Below are 9,690 nucleotides of genomic sequence, written 5' to 3' on the forward strand. Positions count from 1 at the left end.
GTGGACCACGACCACCCACGTTCAACCCTCGGTCCTGAGTTCTTCCCCCGGGGCAGTGAATAGGGTTATTATCAGACTGAGTTGGAGATGCTTTAAACCATCTCTAATCCAATTCTAGAAATTTTCCATTGGGAAAACTGAATTCAAGAAAATAAAGGGACTTCTCCCTCCCAGGTCCTGTCCAGTCATTGATTCAGCTCTACAGTTCCTTCATCCAGGAGCCAGGATGGCTTCCCCTGGACCAGCAAAGGCAGCTGCTTCTCCTAAGTCCCCTTCTTCCTCCTCCATCCCTGGGGAAGCTCCATCATCCAGACTATCGGGCCAGGCATGTTTCCTATACAGTAGGTTACACTCCCATGCCTGAATACTCAAGGCTCCCCGTCTAACTGTGCCGTCTCTCCTCCACAGCTTCAAGCCCAAACTGGCCAAGGAGGTCTGTGCTAACCCCAAGCAGAAATGGGTCCAGGATGTCAGGACAAGAAAACTCAAACACCAAAGCTTTGACACTCATGGGTGCACTGAAGCCAAGCTGGCACCTGAGAAACAATTAATTTATATTCCCTATCCTTCCCAAGATGCATTCTGAGATAATTTTATTATAATTCTAAAGAATGTGAGCTTCGCATAATAATTTGAATCATAGTTTTTCTTCCATAGTATTTTATATTTTTAAAAGTAATATTCTAATTTAATGTGACATGGAATTAATTCAGTTAATTAATTTAATAAATGTGGGATTTAAATGCAGACCCTTGGACACATCACATCACATCTGTACCCTAAAAATGACAGGATGCTCCTCTCCCCTCTATCTCACTGATTTGCCATTAAAAACCTAAAATGTGTGGTATTGATTAGACATTCAGCAGCAGCAAGGAAGCTAATGTCTCAGGTTGAAGAGATGGAGGTTCATGTTACAAAGGGTCAAAGCTGTGAGGTCCTGTCTGCTGAAACTGTAGCTCCAAGGAGAGAGTATGAAAAATATACATGAGTTATATATTGGTTGTTTTTGTCTTCATTTGTTAAAGTATTGCAAGAAAGAGATGAGCTCAGAAAAGAATGAACAGGTTTGTTTTGTTTTGTTTTTTGTGGTACGCGGGCCTCTCACTGCTGTGGCCTCTCCCGTTGCGGAGCACAGGCTCCAGACGCGCAGGCTCAGCGGCCATTGCTTACGGATCCAGCCGTTCCGCGGCATGTGGGATCTTCCCGGACCGGGGCACGAACTCGTGTCCCCTGCATCAGCAGGCGGACTCTCAACCACTGCGCCACCAGGGAAGCCCTAGAATGGGCAGGTTTTAAAGTAGAAATGAAATAGAATAAAGTCTCCAGATCCAGGACCTGAGATTGTTGGGAAAGCCATCTGTTTCTGGGTTCCAAACCTTAAAAGAAGGAATTTAAGGGGAAAAAGTAAAAGGATTTTAGTAATAAAATTCAGAAAAGGAGCTCTTAGTTGGATGAAGTGACTTAGGGCAAAATCAGATTGAAGTTGTTGCCTTGCCATTTCAAGCCCCATTAAGAAGAGGGAGAGAAAGAGAAAGAGAGGGAGAAGAAAAAGCAGAAACCATTTGAGAAGTTTATCCAGAAATAAACCCGGGCTGTGGTTGTTGGCATATGAAATTGACTGAGTGGAAAGGTATCAGCCTACTAAGTTATCAAGAGAATTATACTATATTGCCATTAAAACAGTGAATGAATGAGCTTGGACTGGAAAAAAAAACAAAGAGAGAAACCATTGACAGTTCAAGATGAAAACAAACTCCAAATACTACAGTGCAGCAAGCAGTCTTCAAAGGCTGCAGAGCCCCCATAGAAGGTCATGTCTCTCTTCCACACCCACTTCAAAGGTGGCCAAGGGGAATAATGTGAAAGGAGGTCCTCACAAAGGCAATCAGGAGCCAGGGTCAGAAAGACAAAAGAGACTCCCCAGATTGCAGAATCAAGCCTCATCAAGGGTGAGGGACTTTTCCAACCTCTTCCTGAAGGACTGCAGGATTGCTACAGAGTACTGTCCACTGGGGTCTACCATCTTCCCCTCCATGAGTGAGGGTGTTGATGGCAAGTAGCCTGTCCTCTGCAAACTTGATATATTACATTAGGGGCAAACAGTTTGTCTTTTTAGTTCACAAGTCAGTGGACAAAATATATCCATATCTTCACCTGACAGAGAGGACCACCTGCCATCCAGAGATCCTGGACATATAGGTTGATGCAATGACTACATAGGACCTTGGGTTGTCTCTCTCGGGGATAGGTTAATTGTGTTAACCTATGTTGAGAAGGAAGTGAGCAAAGGACAGACTATGATAGAAACTATTAGCCCTAATCAAAATTCATGTGTTCCTCTTCATTTCTCAGCCTCCTTTGTACTTAGACTAGAGTCATGTGATGCATGAAGGTCAACAGGATGTAGACAGATGTGATATAAACTGCTTCCATGCCTGGTTCTTTAAAACATCCTTCACAATCTATCCACTCTCTCTCTCCCTGCCTCAGTGAACTTGGAGGCCACATGTTCCAGATGGTGGCTGTAATTTACAAACAAACTGGATCTTGGCCACTCCTCAGAAGAGAGCACTCTTGACAAGGCAACCTGACCAATATCAGGCTGTGACATAAACAGAAAATAAATGTTGCAATAAGCTGCTGAGATTTTCATGATTGTTACTGTTGAAGCATAGGCTAGCTTTACTGTGACCAATGGCTCAGGAAAATACTTCCAGCATTCTGTGCCTCAGTTTTACCCTTTGTATGAAAGATTGAAGTTGATTGCTCCAAAAGGACTACATGAGATAATATAACAAACAATAAGAGTCTTTTAAATATAAGGTCTTTTATTTATCTATTTATTTATTTATTTTTATAATTTTTAGTGGGGTATAGTTGATTTACAATGCTGTGTTAGTTTCAGGTGTACATCAAAACGAATCTGTTATACATATACATATATCCACTCTTTTTTAGTTTCTTTCCCCATACAGGCCATTACAGAGTATTGAGTAGACTTGCCTCCCTGTGCTATACAGTAGGTCCTTATCAGTTATCTATTTTATATATAGTAGTGTGTATGTGTCAATCCCAATCTTCCAATTTATCCCTCCCTCTCTTACACCCCTGGTAGCCATAAGTTTATTTTCTACATCTGTAACTCTATTTCTGTTTTGTAGATAAGTTCATTTACAGACTTTTTTTAAGATTCCACATATAAGTGATATCATATGATATTTGCCTTTCTCTGTCTGACTTACTTCACTCAGTATGACAATCTCTAGGTCCATCCATGTTGCTGCAAATGGCATTATTTTGTCCTTTTTATGGCTGAGTAATATTCCATTGTATATATGCACCACAATTTCTTTATCCATTCCTCTGTTGATGGGCATTTAGGTTGCTTCCATGTCCTGGCTATTGTAAATAGTGCTGCAGTGAACATTGGGGTGCATGTATCCTTTCAAATTACAGTTTTCTCTGGATATATGCCCAGAAGTGGGATTGCTAGATCATATGGTGGCTCTATTTTTAGTTTTTAAGGAATCTCCAGACTGTTCTCCATAGTGACTGTACCAGTTTATATTCCCACCAACAGTGTAGGAGTGTTCCCTTTTCTCCACCCCCTTTCCAGCATTTGTTTTTTGTTTTTTGTTTTTTGTTTTTTTTTTTTGCGGTATGTGGGCCTCTCACTGTTGTGGTCTCTCCTGTTGTGGGGAGCACAGGCTCCGGACGCGCAGGCTCAGCGGCCATGGCTCACGGGCCCAGCTGCTCTGCGGCATGTGGGATCTTCCTGGACCGGGGCACGAACCCGTGTCCCCTGAATCAGCAGGCGGACTCTCAACCACTGCGCCACCAGGGAAGCCCTGTTTGTAGATTTTTTTGATGATGGTCATTCTGACCAGTGTGAGGTGATACCTCATTAAGGAAACAGTCCCATTTACTATCACATCAAAAAGAATAAAATACCTAGGAATAAACCTATCTAAGGAGGAAAAACACCTATACCCAGAAAACTATAAGATATTGATGAAAGAAATAAAAGATGACACAAACAGATGGAGAGATACACCATGTTCTTGGATTGGAAGAATCAACATTGTGAAAATGACTATACTACTCGCAGCAATCTACAGATTCAATGCAATCCTTATCAAATTACCAATAACATTTTTCACAGAATTAGGACAAAAAATTTTACAGTTTGTATGGAAACACAAAAGATCATGAATAGTCAAACAATCTTGAGAAAGAAAAACAGAGCTGGAGGAATTAGGCTCCTGGGCTTCAGACTATACTACAAAGCCACAGTCATCAAAACAGTATGGTACTGGCACAAAAACAGAAATATAGATCAGTGAAACAGAATAGAAAGCCCAGAGATAAACTCACACACTTATGGTTACCTAATCTATGACAAAGAGGCAAGAATATACAATGGAGAAAAGAGAGTCTCTTCAATAAATGGTTTGGGGAAAACTGGACAGCTACATGTAAAAGAATGAAATTAGAACACACCTTAACACCATACACAAAAAATAAACTCCAAATGGATTAAAAAGACCTAAGTGTAAGGCTAGATACCATAAAACTCTTAGATGAAAATATAGGCAGAACACTCGTTGACATAGATCACAGCAAGATCTTTTTCAATCCACCTCCTAGAGTAATGAAAATAAACAAATGGAACCTAATGAAACGTAAAAGCTTTTTCACAGCAAAGGAAACCATAAACAACATGAAAAGACAGCCCTCAGAATGCAAGAAAATATTTGCAAATGAAGCAACCGACAAAGGATTAATCTCCAAAATATACAAACAGCTCATGCAGTTCAATATCAAAAAAACAAAAAACCCAATCAAAAAATGTGTGGAAAATCTAAATAGACATTTCTCCAAAGAAGATATACAGATGGTTAAAAAGCACATGAAAATATGCTCAACATCACTAATTGTTAGAGAAATGCAAATAAAAAATAAGGTCTTTTAAATATAAGGGTTTTTTTCAGAGCAACTTTGAGAAGCAGGCTTCACTCCTATAAATGATTTCACAGGAGAGGAAGTCACTTAAATTCCCTAAGCCTCTGTTTTCTCATCTTTAAAATGGACTTAATTAGACTACCTACTTCGTAGGTTTCGTGGGAGGATTCAATGAGTCAACCCATGTGAAGTGAAATAATATGGTAGCTTGCGTAGATTACTGAAGTTAGCATTGTTATTGAGAACTTGCTATTTGCTAGACATGTTAGAATTTTTTTAATTAATTAATTAATTTATCTTTGACTGTGTTGGGTCTTTGTTGCTGCATGTGGGCTTTCTTTAGTTGCGTTGAGCAGGGGATACTCTTTGCTGCGGTGCGCGGGTTTCTCATAGCAGTGGCTTCTCTTGTTGCAGAGCATGGGCTCTAGGTGCAAGGGCTTCAGTAGTTGTGGCACGGGCCCAGTTGCTCCACGGCATGTGGGATCTTCCCAGACCAGGGCTCAAACCCGTGTCCCCTGCATTGGCAGGTGGATTCTTAACCACTGCGCCACCCAGGAAGCCCATAGACATGTTAGAACTTTTATACTAACATATATTGGAAGGTAATTTTCCTCCAAAAGTAACAAGAAACTGCAGACTTGGTCTCAGTGACCCTTGAGAAAGAGAGGTAACAGACCCTATTTTGCATGAGGGAAAACCAGGTCCAAGGACTTCATTGTGCTAAAATTTTCACAAGACGGATGTTCTCGAATCAGCTTACCCTAAAACACACCACGTGAGAATAGACCTTCAAGATGCCAGAAGAGTAAGATGTGACGATCACCTTCCTCCCAACAAATACATCAGAAATACATCTACATGTGGAACACCTCCTACAGAACACCTACTGAACGCTGGCAGAAGACCTCAGACTTCCCAAAAGACAAGAAACTCCCCACATAACTGGATAAGGCAAAAAAAAAAAAAAAAAAGAAGAAGAAGAAGAAGAACAGAGACAAAAGAATAGGGACAGGACCTGCACTCTAAGAGGGAGCTGTGAAGGAGGAAAAGTTTCCACACACTAGGAAGCCCCTTCACTGGTGGAGACGGGGGGATGGGAGGAGGGAGAGCTTCAGAGAAACGGAGGAAAGCGCAGCAACAGGGGTGTGGAGGGCAAAGCGGAGAGATTCTCGCACAGAGGATCGGTGCCGACCAGCACTCACCAGCCCGAGAGGCTTGTCTGCTCACCCCCGGGGCAGGCGGGGGCTGGGAGCTGAGGCTTGGGCTTCGGTTTGATCCCAGGGAGAGGACTGGGGCTGGCGGCGTGAACACAGCCTGAAGGGATTAGTGCACCACAGCTAGCCGGGAGGGAGTCCGGGGAAAAGTCTCCACCTGCCAAAGAGGCAACAGATCATTGTTTCGGGGTGCGCGAAGAGAGGGGATTCAGAGCACCGCCTAAATGAGCTCCAGAGATGGGCACGAGCCGTGGCTATCAGCGCGGACCCCAGAGAAGGGCATGGGACGCTAAGGCTGCTACTGCAGCCACCAAGAAGCCTGTGTGCGAGCACAGGTCACTATCCACACCTCCCCTCCCGGGAGCCTGTGCAGCCCGCCACTGCCAGGGTCCCGTGATCCAGGGACGACTTCCCCGGGAGAACGCACAGTGCGCCTCAGGCTGGTGCAACATCACGCCGACCTCTGCCGCCACAGGCTCGCCCCGCACTCCGTGCCCCTCCCTCTCCCCGGCCTGAGTGAGCCAGAGCCCCCTAATCAGCTGCTCCTTTAACCCCGTCCTGTCTGGGTGGGGAACAGATGTCCTCAGGCGACCTACATGCAGAGGCGGGGCCAAATCCAAAGCTGAAACCCGGGAGCTGTGCGAACAAAGAAGAGAAAGGGAAATATCTCCCAGCAGCCTCAGGAGCAGTGGATTAAATCTCCACAATCAACTTGACGTACCCTGCATCTGTGGAATACCCGAATAGACAACGAATCACCCCAAAATTGAGGCAGTGGACTTTGGGAGCAACTATATATATATATATTTTTTCCTTTTTCTCTTTTTGTGATTGTGTACGAGTATGATTCTTTGTGTGATTTTTGTCTGTATAACTTTGCTTTTACCATTTGTTCTAGGGTTCTCCCTGTCCGTTTTTTTGTTTGTTTGTTTGTTTAGTATAGTTTTTAGCGCTTGTTATCATTGGTGGATTCATCTTTTTGGTTTGGTTACTCTCTCTTTCTTTTTTTATTATTTTTTAATTCTTTTATTTTTAATAATTATTTTTTATTTTTTATTTTAATAACTTTATTTTATTCTATTTTCTTTCTTTCTTTCTTTCCATTTTCTCCCTTTTATTCTGAGCCGTGTGGCTGACAGGGTCTTGGTGCTCCAGCCAGGTGTCACACCTGTGCCTCTGAAGTGGGAGAGCCAAGTTCAGGACATTGGTCCACCAGAGACCTCCCAGCTCCATGTAATATCAAATGCCAAAAGCTCTCCCAGAGATCTCCATCTCAATGCTAAGACTCAGCTCCACTCAACAACCAGCAAGCCACAGTGCTAGACACCCCATGGTAAACAACTAGCAAGACAGGAACACAACCCCACCCATTATCAGAGAGGCTTCCTAAAATCATAATAAGGTCACAACACCCTAAAACACAATACTGGATGTGGTCCTGCCCACCAGAAAGACAAGTTCCAGCCTCATCCACCAGAACACAGGCACCAGTCCCTTCCACCAGGAAGCCTACACAACCCACTGAACCACCATTACCCACTGGGAGCAGACACCAAAAACAAGGGGAACTATGAACCTGCACCCTGCAAAAAGGAGACCACAAACACAGTAAGTTAAACAAAATGAGAAGACAGAGAAACACAAAGCAGATGAAGGAGCAAGGTAAAAACCCACCAGACCAAATAAATGAATAGGAAATAAGCAGTCTACCTGAAAAAGAATTCAGAGGAATGATAGTAAACATGATCCAAAATCTTGGAAATAGAATGGAGAAAATACAAGAAACATTTAACAAGGACCTAGAAGAACTAAAGAGCAAACAAACAATGATAAACAACACAATAAATGAAATTAAAACTTCTCTAAAAGGAATCAATGGCAGAGTAACTGAGGCAGAAGAACGGATAAGTGACCTGGAAGATAAAATAGTAACTACTGCAGAACAGAATAAAGAAAAAAGCATGAAAAGAATTGAGGACCGCGGGCTTCCCTGGTGGCGCAGTGGTTGAGAGTCCACCTGCCGATGCAGGGGACACGGGTTTGTGCCCCGGGCCGGGAGGATCCCACATGCCGTGGAGTGGCTAAGCCCGTGAGCCATGGCCGCTGAGCCTGCGTGTCCAGAAACTGAAAGGAAATTGAGTTCTTTGTAGTGAGGGGAATGGACCTAGAGTCTGTCATACAGAGTGAAGTAAGTCAGAAAGAGAAAAACAAATACCGTATGCTAACACATGTATATGGATTCTAAAAAAAAAAAAAAAAAAATAGAAATGTTTCTGAGGAACCTAGGGGCAGGAAAGGAATAAAGATGCAGATGTAGAGAATGGACTTGAGGACACGGGGAGGGGGAAGGGTAAGCTGGAATGTAGTGAGAGGCATGAATTTATATATACTACCAAATGTATAATAGATAGCTAGTGGGAAGCAGCCACACAGCACAGGGAGATCAGCTCAGTGCTTTGTGACCACCTAGAGGGGTGGGATAGGGAGGATGGGAGGGAGAAGCAAGAGGGAGGAGATATGGGGATATTTGTATATGTATAACTGATTCACTTTGTTATAAAGCAGAAACTAACACTCCATTGTAAAGCAATTATACTCCAATAAAGATGTTAAAAAAATAATAAAAATAAAAAAATAAAACACACTACGTTGCCTTAGGGATTTTGTTAGTGGTCCCCAAGCTTAAGGTCTCTATTCTTTTTTTTTTTTTAAGAAAGGATTGGAATAAATGAATATTAATGTCTCTTTCAATTCTGTGTATAACTTTGCATTATTAGAGGAAATCTGGAGCAAAACAAACAAGGAGTCCAGTTTTCTGGGATCCTTGTCCACTGATCATCAGTCATTCTTTGGAAAACACTCAGGAAGGTCAGATTTCACAGTGGGGAGACACACATTCTGCCCATCACTCAGAGTCATTCCTGACCAAAGCCCCACATTTATCAGGCTCCAGGCCAGAGGCAAGTAATGGGTCCAACTCACGTCACCACTGAGTGACGAACTTCTAAGGAAGAGAGACACAACAGCCAGTGAAGCTGTCCCCACTTGTAAGAGACAGCCAGGCAACTGGACAAAACAGCTACTGAACTTAAATGTTTAAAGATTTAGTTTATTTCTACCTACTGAGGTTTCTCTGATCTAGATGAAATATAGAGCTTTGAAGGGAAACACAAGAATGTAAAGTTCCTTGCTAACAGGGCCCTCTAAAATCCCAGGAGAGTTATGAAATTATTCCTCCTAAGAGGACATAATCACTCAACCTTGTCAGCCAAACATGTTTGAATGTTCCAAACTTGTTATATTGACACAGCTTTGAAGAGCTTGGCTCCTCCACTAGTGTAACTCAGGCATTCTTGGAGAATGTCCCTTGCATAACATGCCTTTATTTGGGAGCAGTTGGGAAAATTGGGGAGCAGATGTTGACGAAACCATCTGGCCAGACCCAAGGTCCTTTTCTAGCATCCCCTGGCCCACAAAATCTGCCCCATTTCTAAACACTAATATATAGGAA

General features: G+C 42.8%; 1 protein-coding gene across 1 annotated transcript in view; it reads left to right on the forward strand.

The window, feature by feature from the left end:
• The window catches only part of LOC309794222 (C-C motif chemokine 13-like), a gene marked incomplete at both ends in the record, with an annotated part of 75,912 nt that overhangs the window by 950 nt on the left and 65,272 nt on the right, over positions 1-9,690 (forward strand). The window lies entirely within an intron of this gene.

This window comes from Mesoplodon mirus (assembly GCF_964341445.2).
Source record: "Mesoplodon mirus genome assembly, chromosome: 18".
Classification (NCBI taxonomy): domain Eukaryota; kingdom Metazoa; phylum Chordata; class Mammalia; order Artiodactyla; family Ziphiidae; genus Mesoplodon; species Mesoplodon mirus.